At 45.6% G+C, this 15,233-nt stretch overlaps 1 protein-coding gene across 4 annotated transcripts in view; it reads right to left on the bottom strand.

Annotated features, from left to right (window-relative positions):
- Positions 1 to 15,233, bottom strand: part of PRRT4 (proline rich transmembrane protein 4) — a 160,450-nt gene that overhangs the window by 123,102 nt on the left and 22,115 nt on the right. The window contains exons 1-2 of one of the 4 annotated variants that reach the window (XM_056573095.1): positions 12,061 to 13,463; positions 11,731 to 11,856 (exon numbers count right to left, since the gene is read on the bottom strand). The exons of 1 other annotated variant lie outside the window; for it this stretch is intronic. The gene's annotated coding sequence lies outside the window, so the exon portion shown is untranslated. Of the gene's footprint in view, positions 1 to 5,669; positions 5,842 to 11,730; positions 11,857 to 12,060; positions 13,464 to 15,233 lie in introns of those variants that run through there. 2 more of the 4 variants (XM_056573092.1, XM_056573093.1) reach the window with 2 other exon arrangements.

Below are 15,233 nucleotides of genomic sequence, written 5' to 3'. Positions count from 1 at the left end.
CCTTTCAGATAACAAAGTCAGTTTCCTGGACACAGAGGTCACCATCATGGGTAATAAACTTTCCACTGATATCTACTATAAACCTACTGATTATAATACCCCTCTCAAATTTGAGTCCGCCCATCCATGGCCTATGGTCTCCTCACTTCCATACAGCCAACTATTGAGAGTTAGTCGCATAACAGATTCTGATTCAAAATTTTATTGCACAGTGGACCGGATGGTCAACCAATTTAAGGATATGGGTTACCCTTCTAGTATTATTTCTCGTCATGTACAGAGGGTCAGAACAGAAAGGAAATTTGGCAGATCCCAGGTTACAAAAAAAGATCAGTCTAATCGCATACCATTCATCTCCACATACAATGAAATGTCTGTCTATATTGCTCAAGTCATCAGGAAACATTGGCATTTAGTCAAAAACAGCTATCCGCAAATTATACAGTTTCAAACACCAGCTTTAACCCCTTAAGGACACATGACGTTCTCATACGTCTCCATTTCCGAGTCCTTAAGGACACATGACGTATGAGAATGTCATGTGTTTTACCGCCCCCCCGCAACCATCTGGAGCGGAGCCGGTGCCCAATGCCTGCTGAAATCGTTCAGCAGGCATCGGGACTTATCGCCCAGTGGGGTCATGATGACCCCCCATGTCGGCGATGGCCGCAGATCGCTGGACAATTCAGTCCAGCGATCTGCGGCGGATTCCGGGTCAATCGGGTCTCCAGTGACCCGGTGACCCGGAATTATTGGCTGATCGGGCAGGAACAGCCAGAGCTAGGAACAGCCAGAGCCAGCAGGGGTGAGGTGGCACTGGTGCCACTTCACGATCGCCCTGATTCGTCGGCCGGATTACCAGCCGACCAATCAGGGCGCCTGCTGCGGGTGTCACTCCCGCAACCCACTCCGCCCCTCTTCCGGAGGACGTGAGCGGGTGCGGGACGTGCACCCCGGGTGCTGGGGACCCCGATCCCCGGCGTCCCTGTTGGGATCGGGGCCCCAGGAGCGATGGCGGCGGCGGGACTGACCTGCGCGGCGTGGAGCAGCAGCAGCAGCAGGAGGTGAGTGACAGCCTCCTGCTGTTGCTTAGCAACAGCTCCCAGCATGCAAAAAGGGCATGCTGGGAGCTGTAGTTTTGCAACAGCTGGAGGCACATTTTTTCTATGGAAAAGTGTACCTTCAGCTGTTGTATAACTACAACTCCCATCTTGCACAATCAGCTAAAGTGCATGCTGGGAGTTGTAATGGTGCATCTGGTGGTTGCATAACTACAACTCCCAGCATGCCCGTTGGCTGTCGGTGACTGCTGAGAGTTGTAGTTTTGCAACAGCTGAAGGCACACTGAGTTAAGTAATAAACCAGAGTGTCTCCAGCTGTTGCATAACTACAATCCCCAGCATCCCCAGCCAAAGTAGTATGACTCCGGCTGTTGCATAACTATAAGACCCAGCATGCCCTTCCGCTGTCCGTACATGCTGGGGGTTGTAGCTTTTGCAACAGCTGAAGGCACACTGGTTGCAAAACACTGAGTTTGTTACCAAACTCGGTGTTTCACAATCTGTGTGCCTCCAGCTGTTGCAAAACTACAACTCCCAGCATGCACTGATAGACCGTACATGCTGGGAGTTGTAGTTTTGCAACAGCTGGATGTCCCCCCCCCCAATGTGAACGTACAGGGTACACTCACATGGGCGGAGGATTACAGTAAGTATCCGGCTGCAAGTTTGAGCTGCGGCTAATTTTCTGCCGCAGCTCAAACTGCCAGCGAGAAACTACTGTGAACCCCCGCCCGTGCGACTGTACCCTATAAACACTACGCTACACTAACACAAAATAAAATAAAAAGTAAAAAACACTACATATACACATACCCCTATACAACCCCCCTCCCCTCCCCAATAAAAATGAAAAACGTCTGGTACGCCACTGTTTCCAAAACGGAGCCTCCAGCTGTTGCAAAACAACTACTCCCAGTATTGCCAGATAGCCGTTGACTGTCTAGGCATGCTGGGAGTTTTGCAACAGCTGGAGGCACCCTGTTTGGGAATCACTGGCGTAGAATGCCCCTATGTCCACCCCTATGCAAGTCCCTAATTTAGGCCTCAAATGCGCATGGCGCTCTCACTTTGGAGCCCTGTCGTATTTCAAGTCAACAGTTTAGGGTCACATATGGGGTATTGCCGTACTCGGGAGAAATTGTGTTACAAATTTTGGGGGGTATTTTCTGCTATTACCCTTTTTAAAAATGTAAAATTTTTGGGAAAACAAGCATTTTATGTAAAAAAAAAATATATATTTTTTTACATATGCAAAAGTCGTGAAACACCTGTAGGGTATTAAGGTTCACATTACCCCTTATTACGTTCCCCGAGGGGGCTAGTTTCAAAAATGGTATGCCATGTGTTTTTTTTTTGCTGTTCTGGCACCATAGGGGCTTCCTAAATGCGGCATGCCCCCAGAGCAAAATTTGCTTTCAAAAAGCCAAATGTGACTCCTTCTCTTCTGAGACCTGTAGTGTGCCAGCAGAGCACTTTTCACCCCCATATGGGGTGTTTTCTGAATCGGGAGAAATTGGGCTTCAAATTTTGGGGGGTATTTTCTGCTATTACCCTTTTTAAAAATGTAAAATTTTGGGAAAACAAGCATTTTAGGTAAAAAATATATATTTTTTTCACATATGCAAAAGTCGTGAATCACCTGTGGGGTATTAAGGTTCACTTTACCCCTTGTTACATTCCCTGAGGGGTCTAGTTTCCAAAATGGTATGCCATGTGTTTTTTTTTTGCTGTCCTGGCACCACAGGGGCTTCCTAAAGGTGACATGCCCCCCAAAAACCATTTGTCGCTCCTTCCCTTCTGAGCCCTCTACTGCGCCCGCTGAACAATTAACATAGACATATGAGGTATGTGCTTACTCGAGAGAAATTGGGTTTCAAATACCAGTAAAAATTTTCTGCTTTTTACCCCTTGCAAAAATTAAAAAATTGGGTCTATAAGAACATGCGAGTGTAAAAAATTAAGATTTTGAATTTTCTCCTTCACTTTGCTGCTATTCCTGTGAAACACCTAAAGGGTTAATACACTTACTGAATGTCATTTTGAATACTTTGGGGGGTGTAGTTTTTATAATGGAGTCTTTTATGGGGTATTTCTAATATGAAGACCCTTCAAATCCACTTCAAAACTGAACTGGTCCCTGAAAAATAGTGAGTTTGAAAATTTTGTGAAAAATTTCAAAATTGCTGCTGAACTTTGAAGCCCTCTGGTGTCTTCCAAAAGTAAAAACTCATAAATTTTATGATGCAAACATAAAGTAGACATATTGTATATGTGAACCCCCAAAAAAATATATTATATTTTGAATATCCATTTTCCTTACAAGCAGAGAGCTTCAAAGTTAGAAAAATGCTACATTTTCATTTTTTTCATCAAATTTGGGGATTTTTCACCAAGAAAGGATGCAAGTTACCATAAAATTTTACCACTAAGTTAAAGTAGAATATGTCATGAAAAAACAATCTTGGAATCAGAATGAGAACTAAAAGCATTCCAGAGTTATTAATGTTTAAAGTGGCAGTGGTCAGACTTGCAAAAAACGCTCTGGTCCTTAAGGTGTAAAATGGCCTGGTCTTTAAGGGGTTAATGTCATATCGTAGAGCACGAAACCTAAAATACCAATTGGTCAAGTCAGATATATCAGGCAACATTCAAAAAACAAAAATATTTGTCGGTTTAAGCAAAAGGATATTTTCCATGTAGACGCTGCATTAGTTGTAAATACATACAAAAAGGCAATGCCTTTAATCATCCTGCTACACAGAAGACATATCCCATAAACTACTACCTCACGTGCGAAAGTAATCATATTGTGTACATACTGGCCCTTATTTACTAAGGTTGAGTTCACACTGTGGAATTTCTGGGCAGAATTTCTGCCTGAGATTTAGCTGGCGGCACTAAAACTGCACGGACTGCATTGCCATCCCCGTAGATGTGAATGCCTTTCTGAGCAAATCTCCGCAAAAGATCCACTCAGAAATGCATTGCCATCTATGGGGACAGCAATGCAGTCTGTGCGGTCTTAGTGCCGCCGGCTAAATATCAGTGCGTACCTAACCTAAGAGTGGAGTGTAGGTTTCTTTGTGGGTTTTAATTCTCTACAATTTTTTTCCCACCGTATTTACTAAGGTTTCCCTACATTTTCCACTTTCCCTACACTTTGCTTTTTTTTACACATGTTCTGATCTGTCTGGTTTTCCTCAGTTCAAATCCAACACATGTAGAAACCTTAGTAAATATGTAGTTATTTCGTGAAAATGTCGGGAACATGCCCCTTTTCGGAGACCACGCCCCCTTTCCCCCCGGTTTTTCTTAGCAAAATGGACAGTTAGTCAGGGTTTTTTAAATTCTGGCGCAAAATCTGGCACAGACAGAGTTTCTGGCGCAGACAGAATTTGGCGCACAACCCTACAAAACATGTCGGGTTTGCAATAGCAAACGAGAGCCATTGTGGTGTCCCTGCAAATGAATATACATTGGAGAAACCAAGTGTGTTCTGAGAACGAGGCTAAATCAGCACAGATATTCTATCAGAAAAAAGTGTAGCGAATTGCCAGTCTCTAAACATTTTGTTGATGCCGGACATGCTGAAACAGATCTCAAATGAATGATAGTTGATCACATTCCTCCCCTAAAAAGAGGGGGTGATAGAGTGACCCTGCTACAAACCAGGGAACTAAAGTGAATATATGAATTGAATAGCCTTAAACCTAACGGACTGAATGTTGAATTTACTGTTTTGCCAAAAATGATTAGGCATTAACGGATATAGCCTACAATGCGCTCGCAGAAATCTTGATATATGATGACCTGTGAGATGAATTTACTATATATGATTTTTTTTCTTTCCTTTATTGAATTATAGAACACTTTTCACACTTGAGACCAGCCATGATGCCATGCCAACCAGGACCATCTGCTTTCTTTTTCCATACTGAAGCAACCATGCTATGTTATTTGCCGTAGCAATAGCAGTGATATTTATCTAATTGGTGGGATTCTTTCTCTTTCTTTCTTTCTTTCCTTCTTTTTCTTCAAAGTATGTTTTTATTCAAGTTTTTATAAAATAAAACAGATAACAGGGGCCACATAAGTGTTCTTTCCTTCTTTTGTATCATTTAAGGGGTACATTGGTGCAACCACAGTATGAATGAGATTTATACTTGTGAGGGTGTGTTTTGACACTTCCCATTTAGTGCATGAGATAGTGGACCGTTAGTGATGTCCTTGAACTAATCTACTTGGATGCCACTGGCCCGGTGCACCTCCCAAAATACCCTAGATGCATGGGAATGTGGTGTCTTTGCCCCAGTTTGAATGGAATGCTTGTGCTGAGGTGGTGCTGTTGTTCCCTTTAATAGGAATTATGTTTATTAAAGGAATACAAACGATATTGTCACCCATACATCCTGTCTGCTATATACCAACATGGAGATTACAAGCCTATAAGCAGTGCAAAATTTATTGATAACCTTTCTTCTCTTCTAAGTACACAGAGGATATGCTATTATATCCACTACCAGCTATCAAGGAGGCTGAAGCTTCTATATATGGACTATACACTAAATACAAGACAGCAATGAACTCTGTATCCAAGGACGCTAATACCTGACAGCTCTGGGCATGCGCTGACTGCGATGCTGGATGCGGCACTGCATTGGTTGCTAGGGACTCATTGTTGCGTCATGGACTTACGTCCGAAACCAGAAGTCAGCGCTTTCATCATGACTCTCGGCCGGACCATGCTTACTGAGCATCCTGGATGGAAGGCATCATGGCGGGCCTGCACGAGGTAATTTAAGAGCATATGGAATATGGACACTGTTCATTCTAGGTGCACAATGTGGATCACAGCTTTACTAAGCCCAATATAAATCATTGCAGCATTTATATACGGTTATATACCCATGATGATGATATATAGCACACCGATCTATGTACTGATCTTTTCCTGTATGAGATGTATGTTTTGCCTCTGTTTATATACATATGTAAATCGTAATTGTGTGATGTCACTTCTTTGTAATGTGATGGTCTATAAAAGCCCGGGTCATATCACGTCTTCACTTGAGAAAGCCAGTGTGAGACTGGTGAAATGTAGTCTTTTGCACATTTTGGAATAAATCTACTTTTTTGATTACAACTTCGTGGTGTGCTGCATGTACCGTATTTATCGGCGTATAACACGCACTTTTTAGGCGAAAATTTTTAGCCTAAAGTCTGTGTGCGTGTTATACGCCCCCAGGAAAGGCAGGGGGAGAGAGGCCGTCGCTGCCCGCCTCTCTCCCCCTGCCTTTCCTGGGGTCTAGAGCGCTGCTGTCGGCCCTTCTCTCCCCCTGGTTATCGGCGCCGCTGCCCGTTCTGTCCCCCTGACTATCGGTGCCGGCGCCGATAGCCAGGGGGAGAGAAGCGGCGCCGACAGCCAGGGGGAGAGAAGGGGCAGCGGCACCCATTGCCGGCGCCGCTGCCCCGTTGCCTCCCCCCATCCCGGGTGGCATAATTACCTGAGTCGGGTCCGCGCTGCTGCAGGCCTCCGGCGTGCGTCCCCGGCGTCCTTGCTATGCGCTGAACGGCGCGGCGCATGACGTCAGTGCGCCGCGCCGTGCATAGCAACGACGCTGGGGACGCACGACGGAGGCCTGCAGCAGCGCGGACCCGACTCAGGTAATTATGCCACCGGGGATGGGGGAGGCAACGGGGCAGCGGTGCCGGCAATGGGTGCCGCTGCCCCTTCTCTCCCCCTGGCTGTCGGCGCCGCTTCTCTCCCCCTGGCTATCGGCGCCGGCACCGATAGTCAGGGGGACAGAACGGGCAGCGGCGCCGATAACCAGGGGGTGAAAAGGGCCGACAGCAGCGCTCTAGACCCCAGGAAAGGCAGGGGGAGAGAAGCGGGCAGCGACGGCCTCTCTCCCCCTGCCTTTCCTGGGGGTATATCGGGGTATACACGCACACACACGCACCCTCATTTTACCATGGATATTTGGGTAAAAAACTTTTTTTTACCCAAATATCCTTGGTAAAATGAGGGTGCGTGTTATAGGCCGGTGCGTGGTATACCCCGATATATACGGTATTTGCATATATATATATATATATATATATATATATATATATATATATATATATGTATTTTTATGCATATATAGCACAGCATAGGCTATTAGAAACACATTGACCCTAATTTACTGAGTGTTGGATTTTTACTAGTGTGAAATGTTGTTTCAACCTATTTACTGTGGGGATTCACCGATTTACACATTTTCTGACCAGCAATTTCTAGGTGGAAATTTAAAACCATTTATTCACAGGATTTTCTGTGAATCCAATAGTAAACAGGTTGGGTTGTGAAACCATGCCCCTTTTTGGGCTGACCACACCTCCTGTCGGCTTTTCACAATGCAATGTTAGGTTAGTTGGATTTTCCTGGTACACACTGTCGCAGACACTATGTGCCAGAATAACCAGAGTCACTGGGAAAATATGGTGTTTTTTACCCTCTACCCATGCTCTGGGTATGGAGAAATTGTAATGTTTTTATTTACATAAACTTCTATTGGTTAAAAAGAGAAAAACTACCTCCAGCTCTTCAGTACACATCCTTGAGTCACAGGATATAAGAATCACATGACCAGGGGATAAAATGCCAAATAAAAAACACCTGAAGTTGGTTTCTTATTTGGCAGCATCCTATTCACTGAAAGTGGTTTCTTATTCGAGCATTTTCTTATAGATGACTATGAATAATAGAGCTTTTCTCCTCTTATTTCTCTACAGTAAACCTGTTTTTTTTTCTCAATTAACTTTTATTATTTTCTTCGCTGAAGCAAGTTACATCGCATGAGAACAAATTAACATTAAGTATGTGACATACAAAACAGAAGTAAAACGCGCGATACTGTTCATTTCACCGTTCGCGACAAACAGTGGCTACTAATACGGACAGAGTCCAGAAAATAGAAAGTAAAGAAAGACAGAAAAGAAAGAAGAAAAGAGATAGGAATAGAAAGGACGGAAATAGTAAGTTGAGGGAGAAAGGGTAGGGAGGGGGGGGGGGTGGCAAGGGACAGGGGTAATAGAGATGAGGGACATCAGGGCTGAGAATTCAAGTAGGAGTTCACTAGACAGCTTGTTTCCCATGTTTCAACCAGGGGGACCAGGTGTGTTTAAACTTATCATGTGCTCGGGCAACTCTCGAAGAAAGCTCCTCAAATCTGCAGATCTGGTGAACCTTTGTCTCCCACTCCTCCAAAGTTGGAGGATGTGAGTCAAGCTACTTCAGAGGTATAAGCGACTTGGCTGCTTCCAGGAAGTGCATTAGCAGATGATCCCTGTGGGGGAGGGATGTGCTAGAGGGTTTCCCCAAGAGGACCATGTCAGGTTCTAGAGCAACTGGTCCCGGTAATATGGAGTTTATTCTGTGTTCTATGCTAGACCAAAAGGGTCTGATGGAGGGACACGTCCACCAGATGTGTGAATGATTTCCAACTTGTGTTCCACATCTCCAACAAGAGCTGGAGGTTGAAAGAATATGTGTATATAGGAATTCAGGTGTCCTGTGCCAATGGGAAAGTAACTTATAATGTGTTTCCCTGAGTCTAATACATCTGGAAAAACCCTGTGAGTGAGTGAGAATATACCCCGTCTCTCAGTCAGATAGGGAGATATTGAGCTCTTTTTCCCAGAATAATAAGTATCCTGGTTTAGATGTTGGAATCATGTTCACATATAAGTTCTTAACATAGGACAGTTTATGCAGTCGTGAGGATGTGGATACTAAGGACTTCTCAAAATCAGTGCAATCTCTGATATTACCGATCTCTAAAAGAAATCTGGTACAACAATGTTTCAAATGTGCTACGTGTAAAAACGAGAGACTCGAAGGAGGCAGCAGTGAGCAAAACGTAGCTTCTGTAGGAACCCTTCCGTCAGTGAACTACTGGTTGATAGGGTAGCAATTCAGTTTATCCCAAAGAGGAGCATATGTCGGGGACTCACATTGCACGAACACCGGTATAAGACCAGCTGGGAGGATAGGGGAGACAGGAGGAGATAGAGTAGGAGCTAGTGAATGCCAGACAGTGAAGATGCCAGAGAGAAGGACTGATTCATCTGACAAGGAGTAACGTCTTCTCTTAGGAAACCATAGGGATTTTAAGAAATCATCCCCACCTATCCACCTGGCCCACCTCCACTCAGACACAAGGTGTAAATCAGGGGATGTTTGAATGTGAGGTTGGGATAGTATCCATCTCCTAAGTTGCATGGATCGATAGAGTATCAGCATATCAGGAATTCCTATTCCTCCCTTTTTTGGGGGGGTCTAGATAAGAGGAAGTGTGCTATCCTAAGTTTTTTATGTTTCCATAGATATGTAGAGAATAATCTTCTAACAGAGAGAAAGAAGGAGGGGGGAAGTGCAATTGGTAGCATTTGAAATGTATATATTATTTTAGGGACTACATATGTCTGAAGTACATTTCGTCTCCCAATCCAAGATATTAGGGGGTTGTCATATTCCTTCAAAAGGGATTGAACGTCTGTTAGTAGAGGTTTGTAAGTTGCATCAAACAGTGTAGATAGAGAGGCCGTTATATGGACACCCAGGTACCTGAGAGAAGATGAGGCCCAGGGGAATGGAGATAGTGATTTGAGACGGTTAACCCTGTCTTGTGGGAGCGTAATATTTAGGAGTTCCGACTTCAAAACATTAACTTTAAAATTGGAGAGCCGTCCAAACTCAGAACAGTAACACCAGGCAGGGGAGGTCCTCCTCAGGCTTTGAGAGGAGAAAGAGCAGATCGTCCGCAAATGCTAATGTCTTAAGTTCACCATCAGATGACATATTTTTTGGAGGAGGGACTCCATGACTAGCACAAAAAGTGTAGGGGACAGAGTACACCCCTGCCTGGTGCTATTTGTAATGTGGAAAGAAGGAAATATCATGTCATTAATTAACAAGGAAGCATAGGGACTGGCGTATAATGAGAAAATAGCAGTGATAAATGAAGACGGAAAGCCAAACTTTCGAAGGACCGCCATCATAAACGACCAGCTTACTCTATCGAAGGCCTTCTCGGCGTCAACGCCGAGAAGGACCAACAGGAGCTCCTTTGAACGAGCATGGTGTATGGAAGCCAGGAGTTTAAATGTGTTAGACCTACCCTCCTGCCCAGGCACAAAACCAGACTGTTCCGGCGCAACTAGATGTGGGAGGAATTTTTTGATGCGTAAGGAGAGAAGCTTAGCCCATATCTTCAGATCTATATTAAGAAGAGATATGGGCCTATAGCTCCCACAGTCTGCTGGATCCTTACCTTCCTTAGCAATAAGGGTGATGTGGGCTTCCTGTGCCTGTTTCGGGAGGGTCTCTCCCTGCAGCAGGGAATTACAGGAGGCAGTGAGATGTGGGAGTAGCGTGTCCAGACATTTGGTGTAATAAATTAAAGGGAACCCATCTGGGCCTGGGCTTTTGCCCGGTGGAAAGGACATAATTACTCTCTTGACCTCTTCAGGGGTAATTGGCTCTAATAAAGAAGCGGTCATAGATGGATCTAGGGTAGGTAGGGCCAGGTCATGTAAAAACCATTCCTGAGCTGCCATAAGGGCAGGTTCCCAGATTTCATTATGATTAGGTTGTATATTATATAGAGTGTTATAAAAGCGTTGGAAAGCCTTAGCTATATCTGGGTTAGAGTTGTAAGTGAGACCATCCTTCTCTCGGATTTCATGTATGTGCTGCTTGACTCTAGCTTTTTTAATGAGGGAGGACATGAGATGACTTCCCTTGTCACCGTGGGCATATAGTTTGTGTCTGTGATGGAGGTAAGCCCTGGACGACTGCTCTTGTAAATAGTTAAAGGGGTACCCCAAAGGATAGGGGATAAGATGTCAGATCGCTGCTGCTGGGGACCTCGGGGATCGCTGCAGCAGCACCCCGCTATCATTACTGCGCAGAGCGAGATCGCTCTGCACATAATGACGGGCAATACAGGGGCCGGAGCATCGTTACATCACGGCTCCACCCCTCGTGACGTCACGGCCCGCCCCCATCAATACAAGTCTATGGGAGGGGGCGTGGCGGTTGTCACGCCCCCTGCCATAGACTAGCATTAAGGGGACGGGCCGTGATGTCACGAGGGGCGGAGCCATGACGTCACGCTGCTCCGGCCCCTGTATCACCCGTCATTACGCACAGAGCGAACTCGCTCTGTGCAGTAATGATGGCGGTGTGCCGCAGCGGCGATCCCCGGGGTCCCCAGCAGCGGGACCGCGGCGATCTACACCTTTAAGTAATTGTTCTCTAAGACCTTCGAGATCGCATAAAGTAGCCACGAGTTGCGAACGTTTGTGAGCCCTTTCTAAAATGGCTATATCCTGCAGCAGCTGATCAGTTTTCCTCCTGTAGTCCTTCTAGTCTAGAGCCCCAAAAAATTAGAATTCCTCTAATATAGGCCTTGTGGGCCTCCCACACCAGAGGCTGGGAAGGGCCAGAAGGAACATTGTTTGCAAAATACGACTGGAGGTGTTGTAGTAAGTCGGGGTAAGCCTGAGGGTGTTCCAGAATTCTTTCGTTTAGTCTCCATTTAGGTGGGGGGGGGGGTATATGTGTCAGAAAAAGAGAGAAGCAGCTAAACAGGAGCATGGTCTGATATCGTGATCGTGTCTATACCTGAGTCTGTAATTGTCGGAAGGAGAGATTGATGGAGTAGCAGGTAATCCAAACGTTGATAGGTTCGGTGAGTCGCCGAGTAGAACGTATAATCCTTGACGGAAGGGTTCCAAGGTCTCCAACAGTCTAGAAGAGATAAGTCAGTCAGTTTAGTGTGCAATCTAGCTAGCAATTTCTGCAAGATGTGAGAGGCACCAGAAGAAGAATCTAAACAAGGATGAAGTACGACCTTGGTGGGGAAAATTCAGGCAGTCCCGGTTCTTATGGTGCTGGGATAATGCAACAAGGTCAAGTAACTATGCTGGCAACAAGAAGTCAAGAACATCAAACCTGAACGGCTCCAGCCGTCAGCAATGCGATCATCAGCAGACAGCAGTCAGGAGTCCCGATTGCGATGAGCAAGGTAAGTAATGGACAGAGAGCCGGGATGCAGGTCTCAGCGCGGCGGAAGTCCATCCTTCACTCGGGTCTTCTTCTGTTTTCCAGCTTTAGTACGCGAAGCCACTCTCCACTCCTCGGGTCTTGGCAGTTCAGGTAGAGAGCCAAGCTCCGACACCGGGAGCCATGAAGGAACTTCAACAGGTGAGATTTCCAGGGTGGACCAAACATTAGTCAGATGGCGTGCGCACAGTTAGTCTACAGCCGTTGTGATTAATAGAGAGGCCGAATGGGAACAGCCAGGTATATTGTAGGCCCCGTTCCCTCAGTTTTTCAAGTAGAGGTTTCATAAGGCGCCTCTTGGCTAATGTGGACGGAGCAATATCCTGGTACAAAGCAATTTCATCTCCCCCATAGGTGACTGACCGTTTCTCTCGGGCAGCTTGAAGAACAGCAGCAGTGTCCACATAAGAAAGTAAGCCGCAGATTACATCTCTTGGGGGATCGGTGGGTTTCGGTTTAGGTCGCAGGGCTCTATGTATCCTCTCTATTATTATGCCGGCAGCTCTTTCAGGGCCAACGAGGGATTCAGAGATTTCAGCAGCAACCTTCCGGAGTGCTTCGTTTGCCCATGTTTCAGGTAGACCCTTGAACCTGTTTTTCCTGCGGCTCCTATTCTCTTGATCCTCTATAAGGGTGTACATAGAGTTCAAGTGCGCCTCCAGCAGTTCAGTTCGGTCCGTGAGGGCCGCTGAGTATGTGGAAAGAGCTGAGCATGCTGACTCCAGTGCCTCCATTCTGTGACCTATGACCACAACTTCTGTCTTAATGTCAGCTAATTCAGTAAGGACTGGTTTAACAGCTTGAGAGAGGGCTTTTCTCATAAAGGATTTCAGAAACTGTTGTGTGACAGCAGCTGGAAGGGGGATGTCAGTATCGCTATCTTGCTCACCCTCCTCCATGGAGTCTCTCTGCGAGGCTGCATCCGGCGCCATCTTGGGCTGGCGGGCGGGAGAGAAGCTGCCTTTCTTCTTGAAAAATGTGGACATTTCAGTCTGTCCTTTCTGCGATCTAGGTGATTCTCCCGGGTCACCGGGTGCTTGCTTGCCATATTTGACCATCGTTAGCAAAGAATAGTTGGAGTTATAGGTGCTTTTCTCTGGGTAGACGAGAGAGCCGCAGGCTCACACGTCCATTCCGGTCCGTGGCTAGGCTCCGCTCCCCCCCCAGTAAACCTGTTTTTTACACATAAATGTTGAATAGTATTTGGGAACAATCAAATTCAGAAAAAAAAATCTAGATTGTTTGTGTTTTTTCTGAAAAAAATAATAGTAAAAAATGTATGAAAAAATATGCGTTTTGAAAAATATCAATTTGCGAAGTAACTAATGAATTTAAGGGGTTAAACGCAGTTGGGCCACTGACCTAAGTGTTGAAATATAAAGAGTAATGGCCCCTCAATAATAGCCAACTGTATCCAGCCTGGCCCAAACAGTGGATTGGCATTAAAACAGGTGCCAACCTTGCCAACTATATACATTTTCTGCATCTTGAATAAGTAACTGATGAATTTAAGGGGTTAAACGTGGTTAAGCCACTAACCTAAGTGTTGAAAAATAAAGAGTAAAGGCCCCTCCATAATACCCAACTGTATCCAGCCTGGCCCAAACAGTGGATTGGCAAGAAAATAGGTGCCAACCTTGCCAACTATATACATTTTCTACATTTTGAATAAGTAACTGGTGATTTCAAGGGGTTAAAAGCTGTTGGACCACTGACCTAAGGGTTGAAAAATAAAGAGTAAGGGCCCATCTATAATACCCAACTGTATCCAGCCTGGCCCATTCAGTGGATTGGCATTTAAACAGGTGCCAACCTTGCCAACTATATACATTTTCAGTATTTTTAATAAGTAACTGGTGACTTGTAAAGTATCTGCATGACCCAGTGTGTAACACATACCATCTTTCCCCGAAAAAGACCTATTGTTCCTTTGGCATTCTGGCTAAATATAAGGCCTCCCCGAATATAAGGCCCCCTGAATATGAGGGTGGGGGAGACTCAAGAGCCCCACTGGATTCTCTAGACTCTCCCCCCAGCCTCACCCCTGTTCTGTGCCAGTGGATTCAATCCATGGCACAGGGATGAGGCTGATGAGGAGAGACTAAATTATCCACTGCATACTGTGGATTCTTCTTCATGGAAAAATAAGACATCTCCTGAGAATAAGACCTAGCGCATCTTTGGTAACAAAAATTAATATAAGACACTGTATTATTTTCGGGGAGACAGGGTAGAAGCTTTATCTTTTGTGTGATATGTCAATATAAACACTTTTCTGGCTGGGTACAAGGTATACGACGTCCCAACCATAGCCGTGTGCTATACAAGGCTGTATACAGCTGTATACAGCACATAGGGCTACATGTCTCATTGTGCCAGTGATGGAATGATAAATATGTGCACAGGCCACAGCAACGTAGCTTTTATATATACCAGGTCTGGACTGGCCTTGGCTGTGTGAAAATTTGTGCCACTTCAGAACATATTTTCAAAAGTTGTACATGATAAATCCTGGCACCAGGTTTAAAATGCCCACTCTGTGCCATTAAATATAGGTTGGAGTACATTGAGTTCTGTGTATGTGATGTGGTGCTGGGACAAGTGCTATTGTGGAGATTCAGCTAAGGCTGGGTCCACACTACGTTTTGTCCCATACGGGAGCGCATACGGCAGGAGGGAGCTAAAACCTCGCGCTCCCGTATGTGACCCTATGCGCTCCCGTATGCCATTCACTTCAATGAGCCGACCGGAGTGAAACGTTCGGTCCGGTCGGCTCATTTTTGCGCCGTATGCGCTTTTACAACCGGACCTAAAACCGTGGTCAACCACGGTTTTAGGTCCGGTTGTAAAAGCGCATACGGCGCAAAAATGAGCCGACCGGACCGAACGTTTCACTCCGGTCGGCTCATTGAAGTGAATGGCATACGGGAGAGCATACGGTCACATACGGGAGCGCGAGGTTTTAGCTCCCTCCTGCCGTATGCGCTCCCGTATGGGACAAAACGTAGTGTGGACCCAGCCTAAGCCTGTGCAGAAGAAAAGTGGTGACGTTGCCCATAGCA

Source organism: Hyla sarda, chromosome 4, assembly GCF_029499605.1.
Source record: "Hyla sarda isolate aHylSar1 chromosome 4, aHylSar1.hap1, whole genome shotgun sequence".
Lineage (NCBI taxonomy): Eukaryota > Metazoa > Chordata > Amphibia > Anura > Hylidae > Hyla > Hyla sarda.
Note: the sequence above shows the minus strand (reverse complement) of the source record. Positions and strands in the feature narration are given on the sequence as shown.